The sequence below is a fragment of the Xylocopa sonorina genome, chromosome 10, assembly GCF_050948175.1.
Source record: "Xylocopa sonorina isolate GNS202 chromosome 10, iyXylSono1_principal, whole genome shotgun sequence".
Taxonomy (NCBI): Eukaryota; Metazoa; Arthropoda; class Insecta; order Hymenoptera; family Apidae; genus Xylocopa; species Xylocopa sonorina.
In genome coordinates, this window is record NC_135202.1 from 10,823,251 (window position 1) to 10,833,307 (window position 10,057).

A 10,057-nucleotide genomic window follows, 5' to 3' on the forward strand; every position below is an offset into this window, starting at 1 on the left:
TGTACGTTGATCGTGTTCGCGTTCACGCAGACACACGCGCACGTACACGCGTTTATACGGTACGTACGTATATATCTATGCATGCATACGCCTACCTCGGTACGCCTATAGTTACGACAGTGATGTAGGTTAGGTCCTCGAAGGGTTTCCGAGGTAATTAACATTCTTGCAACGTAATTCTACACGGCACTAGTGATAGAAATATTATCTATAGTGATTTAACGATAGTAACGCGAACGCGTGCACGCGTGTCTGTACGTGGAATCGCGAACGCATGCCCGTCGAATTTCGTAAACGTTCTCACCCCCGGAACAACGGTACCGGCAATACAATTAATAATAGTTAATAATTGTTACGCGTAGCAGTAGGCGACGATAAATCTACCGATAGCAGCGATAATAAAAACTAATAATGTACAACTATCAATGTTAATAAAAATATTAATCGTAACCATCTGAACGATAATAATAATGACGTCCGTAACAGCGATTAATACGCGTGATTAAATTAACGAGTCTCGTCGTTAGCGTACAGAGCCAGACGCGAGCAAGCGCCTTGTTCAGTCGACGCTAATTGTCGCAATTAGAAGAAAAAAAAGAACGAAATTCGTACGATTAAGTATGTCCTATCACGATCGATCGATCGTCATTGTCGTCGACCAGCAATAACCGGAAAAGACGGCACACGGTTCGCGTCGATGTTCCTGTGTCCGTGTGTATTGTGTGTACGTGTGTGTATGCGTGTGTGTGTGACGCGATCTTAAAAAGAAAACGAAAAAAAAGAGGCGCAGTCGACGAAATGAGGATTGATTTAATTCGTCGAAGGGTCGACGAAGGGGGTGGTGGTTGGGAATCGCGACGAAGCTACGCCTCGCATGCCCCTTTCCTTATTTTCTCTTTGACCCGAATTCGTGGTGTTCCGGTTATCGGGAGGTATCCGTACGCCCTAAGGGACCCGCGTCTTTCTCACAGCCTCGCTACGCGGTCTCGATGAAACGGATCGAGGACCGTTTTTACCCTCCGCGCTGCGTTCCCCGGCGATCCACCAAAACGACGATCATCGCAAAATCTTCGCGCGTTCCCTCTATACAATTCATTATTTTTTTTTTGTTTTGTTTGTTTGTTTGTTTTAAGAGCATATAAAAAGTCGTGTGGCACATTGACGGTTGGAATGTTATCATTGTTTCATTAAATTTATAATAAGAATCATAATAATTAATAATAGTAGTAATATAGTACTTCTTTGTGTTATTAATAATATTCTTTTTATGTATATTTAATAATAATTAATAATAATAATATATATATAATATATATATATATAATATATACCTTTTTTGTTTATTATAGTAGTTTGTTTCCTCTGCACTTATCGTTTATATTCTGTGCTGACTGCGGGTTTTGATTTGAGGGGACTTTTCGCCCGGTGCCACGATCGCCTGGGGCCGCGTTCGCGTCGATCGTTCCACGGATCCGGCGATCGTCCATCGAACGAGCGCCCAGCCGAGGCGGAACGCGTCGATCGCGCGGCACGCCATCGAGACGATACACGGCTGGCCCGGGCGATCCTTGCGTTTATTTTTTTTATTTTATTTTATTTTTTTACTTTTTGTTTTTGCATTGCTCCTCGTGGCATCTGCGTTTTGCGTTTGATCACTGCTTGGAATTAATGTGAGATGTAGAGATATTTTTTGTGTTTTTTTTTCGTTTTTTTTTTCTTTTTGCTCTAGTTAGCTGTAGTTTGTAAAACTCGGAATATGCACGGCGATCGTAGCGAGTGGTCGCGACCTGTCTCGCGATCGGCGGCGTGCCCTGCTCAGACAGAGAGAGATGTCTATTGTTGCTGCTTGTGTGTTGCCGGTTGTATCTGTTCTCAGTGCCCGGGTGAGTATGCAACCCGCGGCACGCGCAGGGAAACGATCGGACGTTCGCGACGCCATCGAGATCTTCGAATTCGAACCCCGTTTTACCGCGCTAAGTCCGCGCATGGCCTGGCGAGGGGTTTTGGTACGGTCGCGTTGGCCGCGAACGGGTCGAGCGTCGAAACCCTCGACCGGAAGGGGAGAGAGATCCGAGTGGCGTCCGTCACGAACGCGCCCCGCTTTAAACTGTAAGGAGACGACTGGTATCGGGAGGCTGCGATATTGTTGTAGCTGTATGTAGAAAGCAAACTGCGTGTATTGTTATACTTCTGGTGTTTCGCTTGATATAACTTTCAAATTTTTTTTCTTTTTTTTGCTTTTTTACTTTTTAGCGTGTCACTGAGTGTGCGTGTGTGGTCGGAGATGCGGGTGAATTGTTGCCTTTTTTTCCTTTTTGTATTTTAATCGAAAAGAGCAATTGCCATAGGTTGTCCGGAGGGGTTGTTCATTGTGGATGGATGACGATCTGTCCGATGGGATTTTCGGTGCGGAGGGATCGGAGCGTGGGGGATTTTAGATCCGATTGGATGCTTAGTTTTATCAATTGATTTCATCTTTTCTCTCCTACTTGTCCTTAAATTACCTCTTTCCCTTTCGGTTCGGTATTCTAGTTTAAACTTTTAAAAACCTTTTGTAGCGTATCGGAACAGGCCCGGCCTGGCCGCGACGCTGGCGCTCGTCAAGGCTCGTCGGAAAACGGGTGTCCGTGAAACCGGCTCGTAGGGCGAACGGAAGAACGGCGGGAAAACCTGGTGGCACTTCTCGGATCTATCTATCTCTCGCTCTCTTTCTCTCTCTCTCTCTCTCTCTCTCTCTCTCTCTCTCTCTCTCGTTCGTTCGTTCTTCCGCGCTTTCTCTCTTTCTCGTATACGTGACGTACGTCGCTCGGACGTGTCTTTTGATTAATCCACCGGCAGTTCAGCGTACTTGGTCCGTAACTAGTTGGTCGTACTTTGAATTTCCGGTGCGTGTGATTCCAGAGTGATTTTGGTACAGACAGGACTTTGATCGAAGCACCCGAGCCGCGCCACCGTGTCGTTCCCGGTCGACGTTCGAGGGCCCGTTAACGAGCCGATTTAACCAATCGTTTTCAACGCGACGCGAATGTTTCTAATTACGATAATTACACCGGATGACACGATCGATGCCACTCGTCATCGGAGCGGGATATCGTCGCGCGTCGATCGGTATCGCGCGCGCGACGAGATCGCCTCTGTCACGGAAGTGACGGTGGGTAACGCGCTCGCGCTGCCAGGCCAGGCTTACACAGTGACGATATTAGAAAACACAAACGTAAAGGAACGAAAGGGCACGATATACAAACAACTAAAGCGCCAAACTACGAGTACTACCGGTGCTAACTACGTAGTACCAGCGCCATTATTATTCGTCATAATTACTTTTCTCTTTTTTTTCCTCGCTTCGTTTTTTTACCTAAACTGCCTACGTAGTCGAAAAGAACCAGGCATAGTCAGCGACCGGACCGAACGCCTCCGATCTGGCCCGCCAGCCATCGCGGAAAATGAGATCCGCGACCGACGAGGACGCATTCGCTCTGGGTTCGCAAACGAGACCCCGACTTCAGTTCGCTCCTTAAACCTCGAAATAGGAACATGAAAGTAATTTCGACTCGCGTATGGAACAAGAAGTAATTGTACTTTAAAGAATACATCACCGTTTTCTTCTTTTCTTTTTCTTTTTTTTTTTTTTTTTTTTTTTGATGGACGAATAATACCTTTGTTTAAACGAACTTCGTTTCTCACCCGTTGACGCTCGTACGGACGCGGCAAACGATCGCGCGTATTCACTTTTTTCACTTTACGCCTTCGGTTTCTATTTTTCTCTCTCAATTGCGTTCAATTTTATTTCTTTTTCAGTCGCGCGACATCCGAATCTGATGATCACTAAACGTTGAATTTACTTTGTAATATAAAAGTATACTTTATAAAAGTTCACGATCTAGCCTCTCTAACGATCGACCAGCCGCGCCGTCGATCGACGGCGCGGCTGGTCTCTCCGCGGCGCGGCGCGTTCAAAGAATGATCAGAAAAAGGAAAGACACCTTCGCAGAGTGGCAGCAGCGAGAACGGATGATTTCGCGTAAGCTCGTTCATTCCCAGCTGTCGCGTGAGAGCATTGCAGAGCAAAGAAATCGCTGTCAGTCGCAATACGAGGAGGCTCCGCGATTCGGGCTGATGTCGGAGGCGTGGTCGCTCGCGCTGGCTTTCCCTTGCGTTCTTAGCCATTTTTCATCTTTTTGTTTTGTTTTTTTTTTTTCTTAATTCTCTCTTCGCGCGCTTCGAGTCTTCCGATTTTATTCTCCTTTGTTTCGTTTGCTTTGTTTTCGTCGTTATATCTATCTATAACCTATCTATTTAGCTTCCTTCCCACATTCGGCCGGGTGCGCCGCGCGCAGTACGAGACGCGGTTGCGCGCGGCCCACGCGCCTTTATTTGTTTTTTTTTCTACTTTTTTTTTCACGCGTTAGAAGTCTCCGTAATTTATATATCGGTGTCTAAGAGCCGGACGTCGAATCGACGCCTCGTCGACTTGTTCGCCCAGTGAACACAAATCGGTATGTTGTCGCGTTACGTCGCGTCACGTCGGTTTATAGCGTATACGAATTCACGGAGAGACCGCGTCCCGGGACCGCTGCCAGGGACCCAGCGAGTCCTCGCGTCTTATTCTTCTTCTTTTTTCCCCACCCTCGTTTTCTTTCCTTTTCTTTAGAGTCATTGCATGACTAGAGCCTACGAATTACACGAGCTTATTTAAAGCCAATTAGAAAGGTACCAAGTTTTCGACCGACGACGGACCGGACCATCCCTCGGTTTCTACGTTGGTCCAGGCGGTAAATACTTCTGATCTAACACACACCCCCTTCCCGCCCTTTTCAACCCTCGATCGGACGCGTGATTCTTCGCTCTTTTCTTTTCTTTTTTTTTTCTTTCCCCCATCCAAAGATCGATCAATCGGAAAATGTTCGAGAAACGGCCGAGAAAGAACAGATGATGAGATATTCACTTGGTTTTCTTTTTTTGTTTTGGTATACAGATAGAATTTCATTTCAACCCCCGAGAGGATCATCGGGAAGAAAAGCGCGAACGTTCGAAGATGGTCAAAATAGCGTAGCGTATTTCGTCGTCGAATCGACGTCGGCTTCTTCTTGTAGTGTACGCGAGTGCGTGTACGTGTGAACGTGGTCGTGTCTGTATCGTGTCTGTGTGTAAGTGTACGCGTGTACGTGTATCCCTATGTGAACGACAGGCCAGCTCTTCGTTGATCACGAAAATCCCAACATTCGAGAATGCGTGAATTGAAAATAGAATTTAAAAAACGGTAACCTAGCGCGTAACAGTTCGTTTTCTCCATTTTTCATCGACGTTTGTCAACGTGTCGTGTACGCGTGTGGAAGTGCGAACGAACGCGTGTCGCGGTGTGTCTCGTGTAACGTGTGCGTGAACCGGGTATAGTGTCAGTGTACCTAATTGCACTTATTCGACAAAACGGAACGTAAAAACGAACGCAAGATGGCGGCCGGACGGCCCTGGAACGTATACATACGGAGGTAATATACTTTTAAAATTTAGCTTAAAAGTCGCCTGTCTCTCGGCTTTCTTCTCCCCTTCGCCCACCTGCGCTTTTCTAGCCGCCTCTGTCCCGCTTCACCGCCTCCTACCCCTAAGAACAAACCTCTCCCGACCCTCGAACTAAAGCTTCAGTTTGCTGCTACGGTATTACATTCGTCGTTCGTTCTATTTGCGAGTCGTAAAAACGTAACGTCGAAACTTAGGCACAATTTGGAACTGTTTAGACCATTTCTACACGACCCCACTCCGACGGAGTTCGCGTGTCCCGCGTTCGAAGAAAGTGATTGGCCCGTGCTCGTAATCAATACTTTCAAGTTCTCCGTTAAATTGTTACGTTCGATCGTCGATGAGCGAGTTTTAATAACCGTGCTTCAAATTAATCTCCCTAGTAATAGCGAAAAAAAAGAGCCAGGGAAAATACAGGAGAAAAAAAAAAAAAAGATTAATCGGAAACGTTTCATCTATTGGACGGCCATCCAATTTCGCTTCGTGACTGAAACACGCGAACATCCCCTGCGCAAACCATTACCAAACGTGACGTACTCTGTGAGGTAGCTGACATTGAGCCGTTTCAGGGCCAATCGGACCAAATCTTCCAGTTTTTGGAAACTCGACGCGCCCGGAAGTTATTCTACGCTGCCCGATGTCGAACAAACGATAAACGTTCAATTTTCTTCTCTTCTTCTACTTTTTGACCGATCAACGATTACGATTTCAATCGAAATAGAATTTGCTCCTTTCCTTCGTGTCTTTTGTTCTATTTTTTTTCTTTTTTCTTAATCCACGCGCTTCTTTTCCGTCCCTAGACGCGTTTTTGGGGGAAGAGAAGGAGTCGGTGTCGGCGATCGAATGTTTTCTCTGTTCCGTCCGATGAGATAGTGAATGAAAAGCAGAAAACGCGCGCGTAACGAAAAACAGTGAAGCGATGAAAGAAAGGTGACAAAAAAACGGGAATCTTTGGGCCCGACTTTCCGAGCGATGCCCGCCATCTTGGTCCCGTCTGACCACCGGTGTGGATAAACGTAATCTCGCGATCTCGCCTCTCCCGTATTTCTTTCATTTGGTTTCTTTGTTTTGTTTTGTTTTCTTCTTTTTTTTTTCATTTTTGTTGGCTTTCGATTTGCTCTCTCCTACTCGTCATTTTGTCTCCGCACACCGTAATTACAATAGTATTTTGTTTTTTTTTCTTTATATCCGTAATCTTACACATATACACTAGCTGGTTACAATAATTTGTGAAAAATATACATCAAAATTTTGTTACTTTTTACATCACAGATATTTTAATATAATATATCTTCTTTTAATTCTTAAAGATTTCTTTTCCTCCCCGTTTTTCGACCAATCCGTCTCTCGCCGGATCGTATTCATTTTTTTTTCTTCTTTTCTCTAGCGTATCGCCCGCGACGTAGAAAGAGACGGCCGGATAACTGCGAACGAAATCGCGTCTCTCGTCCCCCCTTGTTCGCTTTGTATTTTTTTTCTCTTTACCCTCGTCAGAACGAATTTTCGAACGCCTTCGCGACTCGATCGAATTTGGCCCGCGATTTCTAATTTCGCCCCCCCCCCCCCCCCCTGCGCCGTTTAATTTCGCAACAACTCAATTTCTCGTTCTCGTCCCGCCGTCTCCCTCGAAGAAAAAAAAAAAAAAAAGAAAAAAAAGACCCACGTAAATCGACACTTGTTTCTTTTCTTTTACAGTCGCGTTGGCAACGATATCTGCCCTAGCCTGTGCGATCTCCCCCTCCCGCGTCAATGTTTTTTCAGAAACAAATTTCAACATCGACAATTTGCCTAGAACCGCTTCCACGATTACCAATGGACAGGTCTCACCCCCCCCCCCCCCCCCTGGAACGCCGATAATGTTTAAAATCACAGAACAGTCGTCCGATTCGCTAACCCATAATCCCGTTAATTTGCCCCGAAAAATAGAGAAGCTCCGAATTCCACGAGCCGGAAACGAGACGTTCCTCGTGCTCGTTAATCGCTCGAAATCGCTTGCGGCAGACACGTTGACGCGACTGTGTCACTGGGAAATCATTACACGGCAGCCTCGTTAATTACGCCGTTAGCGCCGATCGTCCCAATTGTCGCGAAACCGATCGTCCCGTTCCTTGGCGAACGCGGACGAGACTCGTAAGCGGCCGCGTACCTAATTTGTGCAGGAATCGGGACCGTCGTCGTCGAGCCGGAAACTCCCTCGACGTACCAACGATACACGCGCGGATCCTCGAGCGATCGTTGTGCGTTTAATCGTATCGAATCGAGAGGAATGGTAATACAAAATTTAACGAGTACCACAGGTCTCGTGCCTCTCCTCCAAGTTGCTTTCGCGAATGTCGGTTACGTTCTCGTTTGGAGCCATCTCGAACGGACGATCGAGGCTCGAGGAACCGACGTGACCGTGGATCAGCGACGACGGCGGTCGATCCCTGGTGTTTAGAGAACGCGTGCAGAGCATCGCGACGTATACCTTTTGTAAACTGTAATTGAATTAACGACAATCATAATGTACGCACGTTTTACAATCATCCGCACGATAAATATTCATTTTTCACATCTAACGATAAATCTTTCGTAAGGGGATATATCGGGAGTCTCTTTCGCACCGAGCGGTGTCGGTGAACTGGATTCAACGGGGGATGGAGGGTGGCAGAAGGGTGGCAGAGGAGTCGATTAATACGAGGGTTACCAAGTAAAGTTGGTAAGGCGGGAAAGAAGGAAGGGGAGGGTCGGGAAGGATGCAGGAGAAGAGGGCGGTGGTTTGGGGCGAGTGTAAGAAATATCCTTCTCTTTCTTTTGGTGTAGTGCCTGGTGAATGTTTTTAGAAAAAGGTATCCGTTTGTTTTTTTTTTCGTTTTCATTATTCCCTTATCCTTCGAGGTATCGAGTAGTTAAAGATCACACCGAACGATTTATACCTTTGACGCGAAGCGGGTGGTCGGCTGGTGAGTGATTAAAAAGGGGTGACTTTAGTGGACACAAGGTAGAAGGTAAGGTTTAAATTTACGTTTACACACAATCATGATTAGTGCTTTGTTTTTCGCTTGTGTTTTCTGCTGTTCAGCGTCGTATTAATTATTACGTGTTTATTTATTTACTTATTATTTTTTTTTTTTTGTTTCTTTAACCCTAAGGAGATCTTAACGTTTACACTCAATAACTTGTGATTTTTTTTTCTGTTTTCCGACGCGCTTCTCTGCGTGGGTGCGGTTCACCCTTTTTCCTCCCTTGTAGTTCATGTTCATCCGTTTAACGTTACTCCTTAATTCACGGTTTTTTTGCTTTAAGTTTAGGATAAATTTTTCGTTTAAGTTTAGTTTCCAAAAAACACCGAGAGAATAGCCTTGTTTACACGATTTACTTTTTTTTTCCCCGTAAGGTATAATTTTTTTTGCGTTAATAAGGAATTTTTGCATTTTTTTTTTTTAAACACCGAACATACATGCCTTATACTTTATGTACAGCCTAGAGTCTTTCAGTCGTTACTTTACTTAAAGAGAGTCGTGTGAGATGAGTGCGTGAATTATCCTTTCGTTTCCGCTGTCCTCTGTTGTTTCCCATTTACCCCTCTAATGTATTCCCTTTTTAGAATCAGAACTGCGAATCATCCTCGACACGCGAGAGAAAGACGGAGAACCGTGTCTTCTCGTTACGCGTTGTTCTCGTTTTGCTACGCGTGTTCTCTATTTTTCTTTTGCCTCTTCTTTTTTTCTTTTTTCATCTTTTGGCTAACGAATCATCCTGCCTCGAATTCGCTGCTTCCCGTCGATTTCGTCTTTTGGTCCAACGTCCTGCTCGGCTACTACACACTAGCGAAACGACGAAATCGCCAACGTTCTTCCATTTATTCGTTCGCATTTCTCCCCTACGTTTCCTGAACCACCTGTTTCATCTCTATTATAGTCAAGGATCTCCTGTCGAACGGAATTCTAATCGGAAATACGAGAAGATACCTCGATAGTCGCGCGCACGACGCTCAAATGGACAACCTTGCGAAAAAATTAGTCAAAAGAGGAGGGACTGGCGTTCTTCGTGTCGTGTCACTCGCCACGGTCCAGACTGGAGGACCGCGGGACGTTTTCACGCTTCCTACTACTCGACGATGCGACTGATCCTTGCAAATTAGACAACTCTTTAAAAATCGCTAACGTAGTAGTAGTAGTAGTAGTAGTAGTCGTCGTCGTCGTCGTCGTCGTCATCGAAACGATCGATAAAAGCTTTAAAAATTCGTTTAATCCCTGAAAAAAGGTACCAGTGAACAGTTTTTTCCGCGAGCGTGCTTTCCTTCGATTCGAAATTTCTAAACTCCCTTAAAGAACGATCGCGGTCGCGGGGCGGCCGATCGTTTTGCGACGCGTTCGATCGTTTCGTCTAATTTCTTTTTCTTTCTTTCTCGCCCCTCCCTTTTCGTCGCTGAAAGGAAAGTACACCGCCGAGAGAGACGTCCGCGCGCGCACGTGACGGCCGTTTCGCCGTTTTCCCTGATTCGTCGTGCACGTTTCGAGTCCGTCGTGTCGACGCGTTAAGATTACAAAAAAATTAA

General features: G+C 45.7%; 1 long non-coding RNA gene across 2 annotated transcripts in view; it reads right to left on the bottom strand.

Moving 5' to 3' along the window:
- Positions 1-4,369: 4,369 nt before the first annotated feature.
- The window catches only part of LOC143428517 (uncharacterized), a 147,630-nt gene continuing 141,942 nt past the window's right edge, over positions 4,370-10,057 (bottom strand). The window contains exons 2-3 of one of the 2 annotated variants that reach the window (XR_013102431.1): positions 6,175-7,706; positions 4,370-6,142 (exon numbers count right to left, since the gene is read on the bottom strand). This is a non-coding gene — a long non-coding RNA (uncharacterized LOC143428517). The remainder of the gene's footprint in view (positions 6,143-6,174; positions 7,707-10,057) is intronic. The other variant, XR_013102432.1, reaches the window with a different exon arrangement.